The sequence below is a fragment of the Pinus tabuliformis genome, chromosome 6, assembly GCF_031772625.1.
Source record: "Pinus tabuliformis cultivar Carrire ecotype Pingquan chromosome 6, CPIR1, whole genome shotgun sequence".
NCBI classification, from domain to species: Eukaryota; Viridiplantae; Streptophyta; class Pinopsida; order Pinales; family Pinaceae; genus Pinus; species Pinus tabuliformis.
In genome coordinates, this window is record NC_142292.1 from 879539520 (window position 1) to 879553840 (window position 14321).

At 42.5% G+C, this 14321-nt stretch overlaps 1 protein-coding gene across 2 annotated transcripts in view; it reads left to right on the forward strand.

Annotated features, from left to right (window-relative positions):
• LOC149261685 (putative thimet oligopeptidase) overlaps positions 1-14321 on the forward strand; it is a 439851-nt gene that overhangs the window by 382300 nt on the left and 43230 nt on the right. The gene's annotated exons all lie outside the window — the stretch shown is intronic.

A 14321-nucleotide genomic window follows, 5' to 3' on the forward strand; every position in this document is an offset into this window, starting at 1 on the left:
GGAGCCAATAGGACATTGTTTCTGTCTGTGCAGAACAATGTCTAAGGAGACGAAACCAAGGTAGAGGGAAGTACTACCTAGACAGATTTCTAGCCAAGAAATCTAGATTTGAGTTGCAGCAGCAAAGGAGGATTGGAGAGGAGTGATTCAACAGTTTTCGCACTGAGGAGGTTCTGTGGGTCAGACTGAGCAGATCAGCCAGGAGAGGGTGACGCAGTTCCAGAGGAGTGTGTGGAGCAGCTTTCGCTATCCAGCACAAGGAACAACTGGAGTCATTGTGAGCTTGTTCATCTCGTTGCTGATTTTCTAGAATATTTGTCTCCGAAGAGAGGTACTACTGCTAAAGATATTCTCTAAAGGGTGAGCCATTTCTGGCACCCTAGTTGTATTAAAAAATTTGCTTAGTAATAAAACCCCGATATATGCTGCACTGGTTTTCCCGAACTGGGCTTTTCCGGGGATGATTATCCAAAAATAACGGTGTCCCTTGTGTTGTATCAATTTATTTCAGTTGCTGATTTGTATATTTGTGAAGGCTGCAATTGTGTTTACTCAGATGTTTATGTTAATAAATAACTTGTTAATGTAAAGAACAAGTAGGAGATAGTAAATCAGATATTGTAGTAGGGGTTTCTGATGTGTTAGATTAAGGAATTTTCACATGGTATCAGAGGGATTGCAGATCAAAGAGGACTGAAGACACTAGCCGAAGAAATCTGAAAATTTGCAGCAGACTAAGTCACCTGACACGAGGATTCGGGACACGTAGGATTCGGGATTCGTGGTGTCGGATTCGGGAAACGCTGACCCCGGAACAAGACACGGTTAGGACACGTTATATATTATTTTATTAAAATATATATATATATATATTTAAAATATATATATATATATATATCTTAAAAATTAGTTATTAACTTATTAGCATATTTCTTACACAAATTTTAATTAATGATACAAATTTATTGATTTCAAACATAGATCTTCATCTATAGCTATTAGCATGCATAGTACATACAAAATTCAAATAAATGTCAGTGGTACTGGTCACATAAATGAGTTACTAATGAAATTTCCCTGTGCCAAGTGTGCCAAATAATTAGAAAATTTTCAGTACTTTCTGAGCTGTACTGGAGCACTTTGAAACAAACAGTGAAAATTATAATAAGGTTATGCCACTGTCATATTAGATTTATGCACATTGCAGATGTGAGGGGTTTTTATGTTGATTTAAGTTTGATTTTCTCACTGTTATGAAACTAATAGGACAGCTGTAGCAAAATGATGAAGTAGGAAACATTAGGAGATCAAACCCTGGAGGCTCAACCACTAGAAGTCTAGAACCCACTTGCACGAGAACCTAACTTCAATGCTTCTGCAAACCCACCAGGGATCAGCTCAAGAAACAAACATTTGCTGAAGCCTGACAGTGACTGATATGAAAGAAAAGGAAGAAGATAAAGCAAAACAGTCATTGCCAGAGAGCTTTTGCACAACTCCCAGTCTCAGAGTCATTGATGTATATCAGTATTAGCTTCCAATTTGGAAACAGTGGTCTTGTTGGTCTATACAGAAGCAGTGAATGCGAATGAAAACAGCGAACTTAAACCCCTAAAAACGAATCCGAAACCAAAAATCGTTCCAAAAATCGTGACACGTTCCAAATTTTTCTGACACGCTCATGACACGACGTACCCGGATATGACACGACGAGTCATGGAAATATGACACGTGTCAGGACAGAATCGTGTCCGATTCGTCCGATTCGGGATTCGTCCAGGGGTTAGGACGAATCCGGTTTCATAGGCAGCAGAGAATCAATTGTCCCAAGAGACAGCATTGTTTTAGAGCTGAAGAGGCAAGAGGAGTGACGCAATGCAGAGAGGGTGATGCAGAGGCTCACGCAGAGCTTGCATCAACATTTTGAGCCAGGAGAAGGGCCAGCGCAGAGGTAGAGGGGCAGAAAAGGCTCACGCAGAGCCACGTCATCTTTCTCAGCTAGGAAGGATTGACGCAATTGGTCGGGAGGAGCAAATTCAGCCCAAGCCGTGATTGCGCAGAACCTGAAGGGCTTAGATTCTTGAGTTGCCGGGGCTAAGGGAGCTGTGCAGATTGTGATTTGAGGAGCCGATGGGACATTGTTTCTGTCTATGCAGAACAATGTCTAAGGAGACGAAACCAAGGTAGAGGGAAGTACTACCTAGACAACTTTCTAGCCAAGAAATCTAGATTTGAGTTGCAGCGGCGAAGGAGGATTGGAGAGGAGTGATTCGATAGTTTTCCGAAGGATTTCCAGGAGGGAAGTCGAGACTCAGAGAGAGTCTAGAAGAGGAGTAGAGATGGCAGTAAACGGATTGAGGGATCAGAATAGATTGGACGGGGCTTCCAATTTTGTCATCTGGAAGGCCTGGATCCTGGCAATCCTGGATAAACATTGCATCAAGGACTATGCCTTGAAAACCGTAGTTGTCCCAGTTGACCCTAATGCAAATGAGAAGTATGAGGAGGCCATGGTGAAGGCGAAATGCATGATTCTAGACAGGGTCAAGGATCATGTAATACCACATATTGCTGAGAAGTCAACAGCAAGGGAGATGTGGGAGACACTGACCACCTTATACCAGGGCTCTTCCGTGCAGTGGAAGATGTTATTGGAAAATCAACTAAGGTCAGATCAGAGGCAGAAAGGAGAGGAGATAGATCACTTCCTTCTCAGGTTGCAAGGAATTCGCGACCAGCTTACTTCCATGGGGTCTACACCGGATCCAGACTTTATGGTCAAGACTGCTCTGAATGCAGTCTCCGAGGACTGGGAGACATTTGTCTGAAACATTTTGGGCAGAGCGACTCTCCCGAGTTGGGAGGAGATGTGGGCAGCTCTTCGACGGGAAGAGATCAGGAGGTTGACCAAGGCGAGGAGTAGCGGTAAGGGAGTTCGAGTCAAGAAGGAGGAGGAGGAGGAGGATGCGCTCTAGCATTTGCCGGACAACAGGGGGTTCAGAAGAGGAAGAAGAAGGACATCTCCAAGGTCAAGTGCTTCAACTGTGGGGAGCTGGGACATTATGCATCTCAATTCCTCAGGAAGAAAGGCGAGGGAGAAGCTTCCAACTCAGAGGCAGCTCCAACAAAGGCGGAGAAGGATGTCGATACTGATGACGATTGTGCCATGAGTGCTCATGCACCTCTAGAGAAGAGGTGGAGAAACAAAGAGCTGTAGTTGAGAGGACTACAGAAGAAAGGGGAAGGATCCTTGAGGTGCCCAAACTCTTGGATCACATCTGGCTACGGGAGCCCTTAACGACAGTAGCATGATGACAGGTGTCGGGTGGAGCAAGGTGTGATGGAGCGACAAGGCAGTGCTAGAGTGCAGAAGTATGTAGTAGCGCAACGAAGGTTGCAACAGTGCAAGAGGCACAGAAGAGGTCGCAACAATGCAATGGCAGCAGAGGGAGCACAATGTAGCAGCAGAGGTAGATTCAACATCACGAGGCTTCCAGACTGACCAGGATGTCAATGTTTGGTTGAAGTCAATTATTTCTCGGTAGTTGAGTTGCAATGTAGCAGTTAGCAGTGGCAGTGTTATGGGTAGCATGATGCAGCATGTTGAGAGGGAGCTGCAATACAGATTTAGCAGTGGCAATGGCAGTGTCATGGGTAGCAGTACAAGAAGCAGCAATGCAGTGTATGTGGGGCAGCAGGCCAAGCATCAACACAAAGGACCGATGCGGAGGATCAGTTTGATGCTCTATGGTGAGGCATTACTAGAGGACATTCCTCACTAAGAGGGAGTGTTGATTTTTGGTAGCATCGGATGTGCTCTAGTCATTAAATTTGGTGGAGAGGCTGAGGCACATGAGATCTCCAAGACCCAGAAATCGTTTGGAGAAATTCCACCCGGATGAAGAGATATTAAAATAATTAATATTTTTAATGGGTCCCTAAGTCTAAACTTAGGAAAATTAAAATATTAATGTGTATTAATATAAAATGGGTGAGAAAGTTCTAAGAGACGAGGATCAAGCCAGATCTAATCTTAGCTGTTGATTAGGGACTTAATCTCGGTCGTTGAATCGTCAACAGGAAAAGTATAAGAGGAGGCTTGAGGGTCAGTTGGAGACACACCAAGAGAGATCAAGAATTCGATTTTCTGGGGCTAGGTTTGCTGAGGAAATCGAGTTAGAGATCAGTTGCAGTGAGGGGCAGTTCAGCAAGGGATTTCGATCCAAGGCTAAAGAATACATATCAGAGAGGCGGCAAAGTGCCGAAAGAGGCAGAGCAGAGCCTAGGAGGGTTGACGTAGAGGACGCAGAGGACTGTAGAGGCTGCACTAAGGAGGCTCTATGGGGCAAACTGAGAGCAGGTCAGTCGAGAGAGGGTGACACAGTTCCAGAGGAGTGTGTGGCGCAGCTTTTGCTGTCCAACGCAAGGAACAGTTGGAGTCACTATGGGCTTGTTCATTCGGTTGTTGATTTGCCGGAATATCTATCTTCGGAGAGAGGTACTACTTCCAAGGATATTCTCTGAAGGCTGAGCCATTTCTGGCACCATAGTTGTATTAAAAAATATGCTTAATAATAAAACTCTCATATGTGTTGCATCGGTTTTCCCGAATTGGGTTTTTCCGGGGACGATTGTCAAAAAATAATGGTGTCCCTTGTGTTGTATTAGTTTATTTTAGTTGTTGATCTATATATTTGTGAAGGTTTCAATTGTGTTTACTTCGATGTTTATGTTAATAAATAACTTGTTAATGTAAAGAACAAGTAGGAGATAGTAAACCAGATATTGCAGTAGGGATTTCTGATGTGTTAGATTCAGGAATTTTCACATTACCTTAGCTCTGATACCATGTTGAGAAATCTAGGGGCAGCAAGTGTAGGTGATTTCTCTTATAATGATAATTGTTTGTGATGTATTTTTACTTTTCTTAGATTCTTCTTCTCTTGCTTCTTATTAGTGTTTTCTTCATCAAACAACTACCAAACCATAAAGAACAATGAGACAAAGGACACAAGGTGTAGGCGATCGGCCAAAGCCAAAACTTCTCCAACTTGAGAGGAAAACCCACAAAAAAATTTCTTCTTATAGAATCTTCAATTGACGAATTCCAAGACCTAGACCCTTGACCAAGAACCCCTCCAAGACCAAGTCAATGCTTCCTCTTTGAATAGCTTCTCCTTCCAGCAACTTCGACCTATTCTGCATTGTAACTTCAGAAATTACAACTCTGACTAGCCCAGAAACTGCAACTTCGATTTGCCCAAAGACTGCAACTTCGACTTGCTTAGAAACTGCAACTTCGACCTGCCCAGAAATTGCAATTTCGACTTGCCCAGAATCTGAAACTTTGACTTGCCCAGAAATTGCAATTTCGACTTGCACAGAAACTGCAACTTCGACTTGCCCAGAAACTGCAACTTCGACTTGCCTGGGAACTGCAACTTCGACTTCTTTTCTTGGGTGGGAACTGCAACTTCGACTTCTTTGCTTGGGTAGATTCTCTCTCCTAGAGAAATCGGCTTCCAAAACAACTCTTCTTGATGAGCTAGCTTGACTTTTGCAACTCGGCTTCACTGCAACAATATGTGCCCTAATTCCTTCGCACATGTGGAGAGAAGTAGCCCAAAAACAAATCCAAAATAGCTCGACTTTTCCTCCTTTCTTTGTCTTCCTCTTCTTCGCACTTCTTCTTGTCCTTATCATCGAACTTGTGTGTGAGAGTGAAGTGTCTCCAAATGAGGTCGAGTGCCCTATATATAGGCTTCCTTGAGCCTCCTATTACGCTGACTTGACATGTCCTTAGGCCGACTTGTTGCTCCATGAGGCCAACTTGATGCTTGCATGTTTGACATGGCCTTGGAGGGTCTTTTGACTCTAATTTGACTCAAATAGTTTTTTTTACAATATGTAACATGCCCAAGAAGGGTTATTCATACATGACAATGACTCTTTTGACTTTATAAACTCAATGACAAATCCTAGAAGCTCTCAGTGGGAGTTTGACCTAAAATAAATTTTCCTTGAGTATGAAACCCATGCCTCAAGAACAATAATAATAAATTTATTTTTCTCTTTTCATTGAATACATAAAATCAACATTACATATGTCATTATGAAGACCAAACCTAGTTACATATTTCAACAACATGACTCCTGAAGAAGTGTTCTCTAGACGAAAACCAGAGATTGGACATATGAGAATCTTTGGTTTCCTAGTCTACATTCATGTTTCTAAGGATAAAAGGAACAAGCTTGAACCTTTAGGAAAGAAAGGCATATTTGTTGGTTACAATGAATCATCAAATGCCTATAGAATTTACATTCCAGAGCAGCGAAGGATTGAGGTCAGCTGGGATGTCACTTTCAATGAGAAAGTTTCATTTGGAAGTTTAATGAAGTCTCCTTGTATTCCTATGATGAAGTAAAGTAGGAGGCTTCAAAGGAAGAGCATTTGAGTTCTACAGAATGTCCTGAAGAGCCAGAAGAGCCTTGTGAACCAGTGGAATCGGTTATTGTTCATAGATCAAAAAGAGACTAGCATGGCTTAGATCTACATTAGAAGAAGCATAAGGACATGCAACTCTTGATGGCACATCCAGAGAGATTAAGAAACCTAAAAGGTTTTCTAGCTATGCAACTCTTATGACTAACCTTATTGATGCAAAGCCTTCCACTTATGAAGAAGCATCTAGCCAGCAAGTATGGAAGGAGGCCATGAATGAAGAATACCAATTCATCATGAAGAATGATGTCTGGAAAATTGTGCCAAGGCCGGAAGGAAAGTCAGTAGTGACTTCCAAGTGGATAGACAAGATCAAGCACGCTGCAAATGGAAGTAATGGCAAATACAAGGCGCGATTCGTGGCTAGAGGGTTCTCTCAAAAAGAGGGAGAAGACTACGATGAGACCTTTGCTCCAGTGGCTAGTTACACCTCCATTAGATCTATTATTTCTCTTGCAACTTCATTGGGATGGAATTTACATCAGATGGATGTGAAAATTGCTTTCCTCAATGGTGTGATTGAGGAAGAGGTGTACACTGAGCAACCTTAAGGTTTGAAGCGCATGGAAAGGAATTTCATGTTTGCAGGTTAAAGAAGGCTTTGTATGGACTCAAGCAAGCTCCAAGAGCTTGGTATGCTTGCATTGATAGTTATTTGATGAGACTGGGATTTACCAAGGGCTATGTCGATCCTTTAAGGTTGTGAAGAATGTACTTGTTATCCCATTTCTATATGTTGATGATTTGTTTTTTACAGCCATTGAGCCTCTTATTATTTAGTGTAAGAAGCAGTTGGCTTCTAAATTTGATGTGAAGGATCTTGGTCTGATGCATTATTACTTGGGACTGGAAGTATGGCAGAAACCCAGCGATGTCTTCCTTGGTCAAGGGAAGTATGTTATTGAGATCCTTCAAAAAATTGGCATGATTGATTGTAAATCCATGGTGACTAACTTGAAGAAGCTAAGAGGCTCTGAATCTAGTTTGGTGGATCCATCTATGTACCAGTGATTGATTGATGTATATGGTTAGAACTTAGCATTAGGTTGGACATTCGCTTTGTTGCTAACACGTTGAGCCGATTCCAAGTGGAACTGAAACATGAGCATTGGATTGCAACAAAGCATGTTCTGAGATAACTATGTGGTACTGTGAACTTTGGTTTGAGATTTGTTGCAAACAAGGATGTACAGCTTTAGGGATATACAGATGTTGATTAGGCAAGTAGTGTTGATGATAGGAAAAAGAGTGTGCTTCAGTTTGGGCTCAGCTATGATATCTTGGATGAGCAGGAAGCAGATATTTGTCGTACCCAGCATCACAGAAGCGGAATTTATTGCAACCAATGAAGCATGTACAAAAGCAATATGGCTTTGAAAGTTGTTTGCAGGATTGTTTGACCAGGAGCTAGAACCAACGGTGATACATTGTGATAATCAAAGCTATGTGAAGTTTTTAAAGAATCATTCGTTCCATGACAAGTCGAAGCATATTGAGATCAAGTACCAGTAGATTTGTGACATGGTCCAGAGGAGAATGATAAGGCTCAAGTACATCTCCACCGATGAGTAGATAGTTGATATATTGACAAAGCCAATGCCCAGAGAGAAGTCAGTGTACTTTAGAGACAAGTTGGGGCATGTGGATATTACCCCCTTCGTTGAGAGGGATTGTTGATATGACACTAACATGGATGGACATTTTGCCGAAAGGAAGAATGGTTTGAGAGGCCCAAAGTGCTCTCTTGATAGGGTTGAGTAAGCGCCTCTCGATGAGGACACTCGATTACTCCCCATGAAGGGTTCAGTAAGGTATAGACTTGATCACTCCCCAAGAGAGGTTTGAGTGAGGTTTATTAGCATGTAGACCTGATCACTCTGCAGGGGAGGATTGAGTGAGGTTTGTTAGCATCGAGATGTGATCACTCCTTAAGGAAGAGTTGAGTGAGGCCTTAAAACATCAAGGCCTAGAGTGCTCCGTGGGAGGGGTGAGGAAGTGCCTCCCAAGAGGGTTGAGAAAGTACTACCCAGGAGGGTTGAGTGAGTAACTACTAGTACTCCCCAGGAGGGTTGAATTTCATCATTTTCGTCTAGTGAGAGACCTTGGGATTTGAGGACCAATCACTCTAGAAGAGTGAGTCCTGATATGTTGATGATAAGCCATCGGTTAGGTACCAACCAAGATATGGCTACTAGCGGATGTTGATGGTAGATGATGATGCTAATTATGATGATGCTAATGATGATTTGATATAACCTTAGAGAAATTTGTCAACTTGAGAACATCTATGACAATCATTATGAATATCACCCTAATAAAGAGGGAGTGTTGAATTTTGTAATTATGGTTGATCTTCATAATGTATATTTGACCTCCTAATGTATTTATATTGATTATTGTAAATCATATTTAAATGCTAGAGTCGAAAGAAAAATATATTTTGAGTCAAAGTCCCATTAGAAATTTCAAAAGAAGAAAAATTGAATTTTGAAATTGATATTTTTGGCTCCAAGTTTGTCAATTCGGCCTCCCTCCAAGTCAAGTCGGCCCATGGCAAAGGACACACCCATTCGACCTAGTAAATCACTATATAAAGGCAGCTCAACCTCATTCTCTTGGCACCAGTTCGCACTTCCTCGAGAAGACATTTTCTGGGCATCTAAGCGAAGATCAAGAAGGACAAGAAGGACGAAAAAGGAGACGAATTACATCTCTCTCTCTCTCTCTCTCTCTCTCTCTCAAGCTCACACGTGTGGATAGTTACATTCTCTTCTGGTTCGTAGCTTTTCTGGGCAGTTATATTGCAAGGGGACGAAGTTTTGGGTTTACCCACAGTTGTAGGAGGGCCAAAATTCTTGGTCATATTAGGGAGAGTGAATTGCTAGATCAAATTGGGAGGCTTGACTTGAAGGGATTGACCAAGTTTGACCATAGGTCTAGGTGTGTCTCTTGTTGAACAAAAGGATTTCTCTATTGAAAAGGTTGTTGGGTTTTTCCCCTTGGTGAGTTTTCCCAAGGTAAATCTTGTCTTCTCTTTATGCATTGTGATCTCTATTGTTCTAGTGTTCTTGTATGGCCGAATTTTTTAAGTATAATTGTTGAATGATATAATGAATATTTCAAAAGAAGATCAACATCAAAAGTAATTATCAATATCAGAAATATTGTGCTAATCTCTATTCCACTTTGAAAATCAACAATGGGAAGGCATTGAGTCAATTTGCTAGCAGATTGATTGGGCCAATTTCCTCCGAAGGTTGATTTCCAAGTGGTTGAATTCCTTGGGCCGAGTTACACATTCTAGTTTTGTATTTTTCCTTATATCGTTGTGGGTTGAAAACCTAGATTTTCCATATTAATAGATGACGGAGGATTGTTGTGGATGAATTATTTTTGCAATGTGTGATTGATCTCTTTGATTTAAATTCGACTGCATATCTATTTCTAGATGTTAAAATACCAATGATTTTATTTTTTAGTAATTTAGAATTTATTTGGCTAATTAAATAAATTGTTGGGAATAAAATCAATTGTTGTCAGAAAATAAATGTGTTGTTATTTGGAAATTTAACATGGTATTAGATCTTTCTGGATAACTTTGAGAGAGAAATCTGAGATCACGAGGGTTTGCAGTAGTGAGTTTCTCTTTTTTACGACAACTGAATTATTTTTAAATTTTGCAGCTAGGTTTTGTGGCCATGGTTGATTTGTGAAAATGGCATCACTGAGTAGTTTGCTATATGAAGACAGCTTGGATAAGGCTACTAATTTCAATCCCATGAAGGAGAGAATTACCATGATTTTGAAGATGAATGGTTTGTGGGATTTTGTGAACACAAACATTTAGGTTCCTTCAAATCCAAACCTTACAGCGGAGCATAATCTTAAAGATATGAAAACATGGTGTATAATTTTGGGTGGTGTGAGGAATCACACAATTCCTCACATATCAAGGAAGGATGTTGGACATCATATGTGGGTAGCTCTGACTGCTCTTTATTAGAGCATGAATGAAAATAGGAAAATGGTGATGCAGTTGAAATTAAACAACATCAAAATGAGCAGATCTAAGAACTTGACATCTTACCTTACGAGGATCCAACAGGCTTGTGATGAGCTTGTAGTTGTTGGGGAAACTGTGAGTGATTTGGAGCTGGTAAAAGTTGCTTTGAAGGGTTGTGTTAAGTACTAGACCACCTTTGTGGATGGGATCCTTGCTAGGTAACAAGTTCCTAATTGGAACCAGTTGTGGGATGACTTCATCCAAAAGGGAGATCTGGGAGAACTCATTGGCCGGAGGAAACCAAAAAGATACTAAGGAGAAAAGATGAGATTGCTCTTGCTACACAAGTGAAAAAGGGCAAAGGGAAGGCTAAGCAAAATTTAAGTGGAGGACCTTCACAGAATAAAAAGGAGGACATGAGCAAAGTCAAGTGCAAGTAAAGACAGCTATGATAGCCACTGCACAGATGGAAGAGATCGCTGAAAAGTTTGAGAAAAAATTTGCCTAGGTGTCTTTCCTTTCTAGAACCGTCACAAGAGGTGTCTGGTTTGTGGACAGTGGAGCATCTCGTCACATGATAGGATCTTAAGACATCTTCACCAACATGACCAATGGGCCTATGGATGTACATGTGGAGCTTGTTGATAAGGCCAAGTATGCAGTAGAAGGAACTGGAAGTATTGAATTTCAGATGGACTCACGTAGTATCATGGAGGTGAACAAAGTATTGTATGTATTGGGTTTGGAGAAGAATCTCCTTTTAATTTCGGCCATAGAAGATATGTTGATTTGGGGTAGCATCGGATATGCTCTAGCCACGAAAATTGGTGAAGAGGCTAAGACACATGAGATCTCCAATACCCAGAAAGGGTTTGGGCAGATTCTAAACAGTTTGGGAGATATTAAAATAATTAATATTTTTAATGAAGTCCCTAAGTCTAAACTTCGGGAAAATAAAATATTAATGTGAATTAATATAAATTGTGTTAGAATGGTCCAAAAGACATGGATCAAGCCATATATAATCTTAGCCGTTGATTAGGAACTTAATCTCGGTCGTTGATTTGTCAACGAGAAAAGTATAAGAGGAGGCTTGAGGGTCACTTGGAGAACACACCAAGAGATCAAGATTTCGACTTTCTGGGGCTGGGTTTGCTGAGAAAGTTGAGAGAGTGATCAAAGTTGCAGCTAAGGGGCAGTGAATACAGAAGCAGAGAGGCAGAGATAGCACCAGGAGGATCAGCGCAGTAGCCGGAGAGAGGAACGCAAAAGTAGCCAAGGGTTCACGCAAAGGCAGCCAGGAGCTGCGCAGAGGGCCAGCATGGGTGACGCAGTGCCTCTAGAGGCTGACGCAGGCCAAGCCGAAGTGACGCTGGGCTAGAGAGAGGCTGACGCAGTACCTAGAGGCTAACGGTGGGGTTTCGTGGGGCAAATTGGAGCTGTGGAACTACCGGAGTATTTATCCAGGGTTTCAGCCGGAATAGTTGCTTCCAAGTAGAGAGGTTCTACTGCTGAGATTTTTCTCTGTTGGGTGAGCTGGATTTGGTACCCAGATTGTATTATGAAACTGCTTAATAAATCAAACCCTCATATAGCTACACCTGTTTTCCTGCATTAGGTTTTTCCGAGGACATTAGTCCAAAAACAACGGTGTCACTTTTGTGCTTGTTTCTATTTCCTTTAGTTGTTGATCTGTAATGTGTTGAGCATGCATTTGTATTTATTTCCAGTATTTACATGGTAAATAACTTGTTAATTAACAGAACAAGTAGGTAGGAATAAATTAGTAAAGTGCGTGAAGGGTTTCTAATGTGTCAGACTTAGAAATTCCAACATGGTATCAGAGAATGATTACAAATCACAGGAGAACTGAGGACATCAGCCAAGTAGAGTAGCAACATTAGAAAGCAGTTGTCCTGAGTGATAGAAGTTGTTCCTAGCATAGAAGCAACAAAGAAGGGGTGATGCAGGGCCTGCGTCATCAAGTTTGTGCCAAGAAGAGGCAGCGCAGAGGCTAAGGGAGGCAAAGGCAAGCTCACGTAAAGCCACACAGAGGCCAGGAGGGCTGACGCAGTTGGCTGAGGAAGTAGATTTGCCGGTGTCAGGATTGTGCAGAGCCTTGGAGCTCTAACCTTCAGGTTGCTGAGGTTTAGGAGGCTGTGGGTAAGTTGCAGAGTGGAGCTGGTGGAGTACTGTAGTCAGAACAGTACTTAACAGAGCAAGGCCAAGGTAGAGGGAGTTGCTTCCAAGGCGGATTTCTACCCAAGGAATCCAGATCAGTGTTGTTGTTGCACAGACGATCAGAGAGGGGCAACTTGACGTTGGCAGAAGGATTTCCAGGTGGGAAATCAGGACTCAGAGGGAGTCCAGAAGAGAACTTCCAGACGAGAAGTAGAGAGACTTAGCAGGAGTCGAACCGAGAACTTCCAGACGGGAAGTAGAGAGACTCAGCAGGAGTCGAACTGAGAACTTCTAGGCAGGAAGTAGAGAGACTCAGCAGGAGTCGAACAGAGAACTTCCAAACGGGAAGTAGACTTAGCAGGAGTCGAACAGAGAACTTCCAGACGGGAAGTAGACTTAGCAGGAGTCGAACAGAGAACTTCTAGACGGGAAGTAGACTCAGTAGGAGTCGAACAGAGAACTTCCAGGCGGGAAGTAGAGAGACTCGGAGGAGTCAACAAGAAGAGCAGAGAGATGGCCATGAATGGGCTGAGGGATCAGGATAGGTTGGATGAGGCATCCAACTTTGTCATCTGGAAGGCTAGGATCCTTTCTGTTCTGTGTGCCATGAGTGCACACACACCACTTGAGCGGAAGTGGGGAGACATCGAGCTGTAGTCAGGAGGACTACAGGCGATGAGGGGCAGGATCCTCGAGGTACCCAGCCTCTTGGATTAGACCTTGCTACGGGAGCCCCAAAGAGGAGTAGCAGTACTGGCGATGTCAGTAGAGATGGATGCAGATGGAGCAACAGAGGGAGCTACAGTGCAAGATTCCCAGGACAGTGCGAGGCTAGCAGGCTACAACAGTGTGAGAGGCACAAGAGTGTTGCACCAGTGCAGGATGGCACAGAGAGGTGTGCAACGGTGCGAGATGCATGGAGTTGTTGCAGCGGCGCAAAGGTCAGAGAGGGAGCACTTGTCAGTGACAGAGGGAGCTTCAGCATCAGGAGTGTTTCTAGCCTTAACAGAGATGTCAAAGTTGGGAGATCAGTTACTTACTTCTCAGTAACTGGGTTGCAGTGCAGCAGTTAGCAGTGGTAGTGCTATGGGCAGCATGATGGGAGGGGTTGTAGTGCAGATGCAGCAGTGGCAGTGGCAGGGCCATGGATAGCAACACGGATGCAAAGGGAGTTGCAGTACGGATGCAGTAGTGGCAGTGGCAGGGCCATGGGTAGTAGTACAGGATGCAGCAGTGCAGATGATGTTGCGCAATAGGCCTAGCATCAGCACAGGGACCAATGTCGGATGATCAGAGTGATGCTCAGTGAGGAGTATTACTAGAGCACAGTCCTCGCTAAGAGGGAGCGTTGATTTGGGGTAGCATCGGATGTGCTCTAGCCACGAAAATTGGTGGAGAGGCTAAGGCACATGAGATCTCCAGTACCCCGAAAGGGTTTGGGCAGATTCTAAACAGTTTGGGAGATATTAAAATAATTAATATTTTTAATGGAGTCCCTAAGTCTAAACTTAGGGAAAATAAAATATTAATGTGAATTAATATAAAACTGTGTTAGAATGGTCCAAAAGACATGGATCAAGCTAGATATAATATTAGCATTTGATTAGGGACTTAATCTCTGTCGTTGATTTGTCA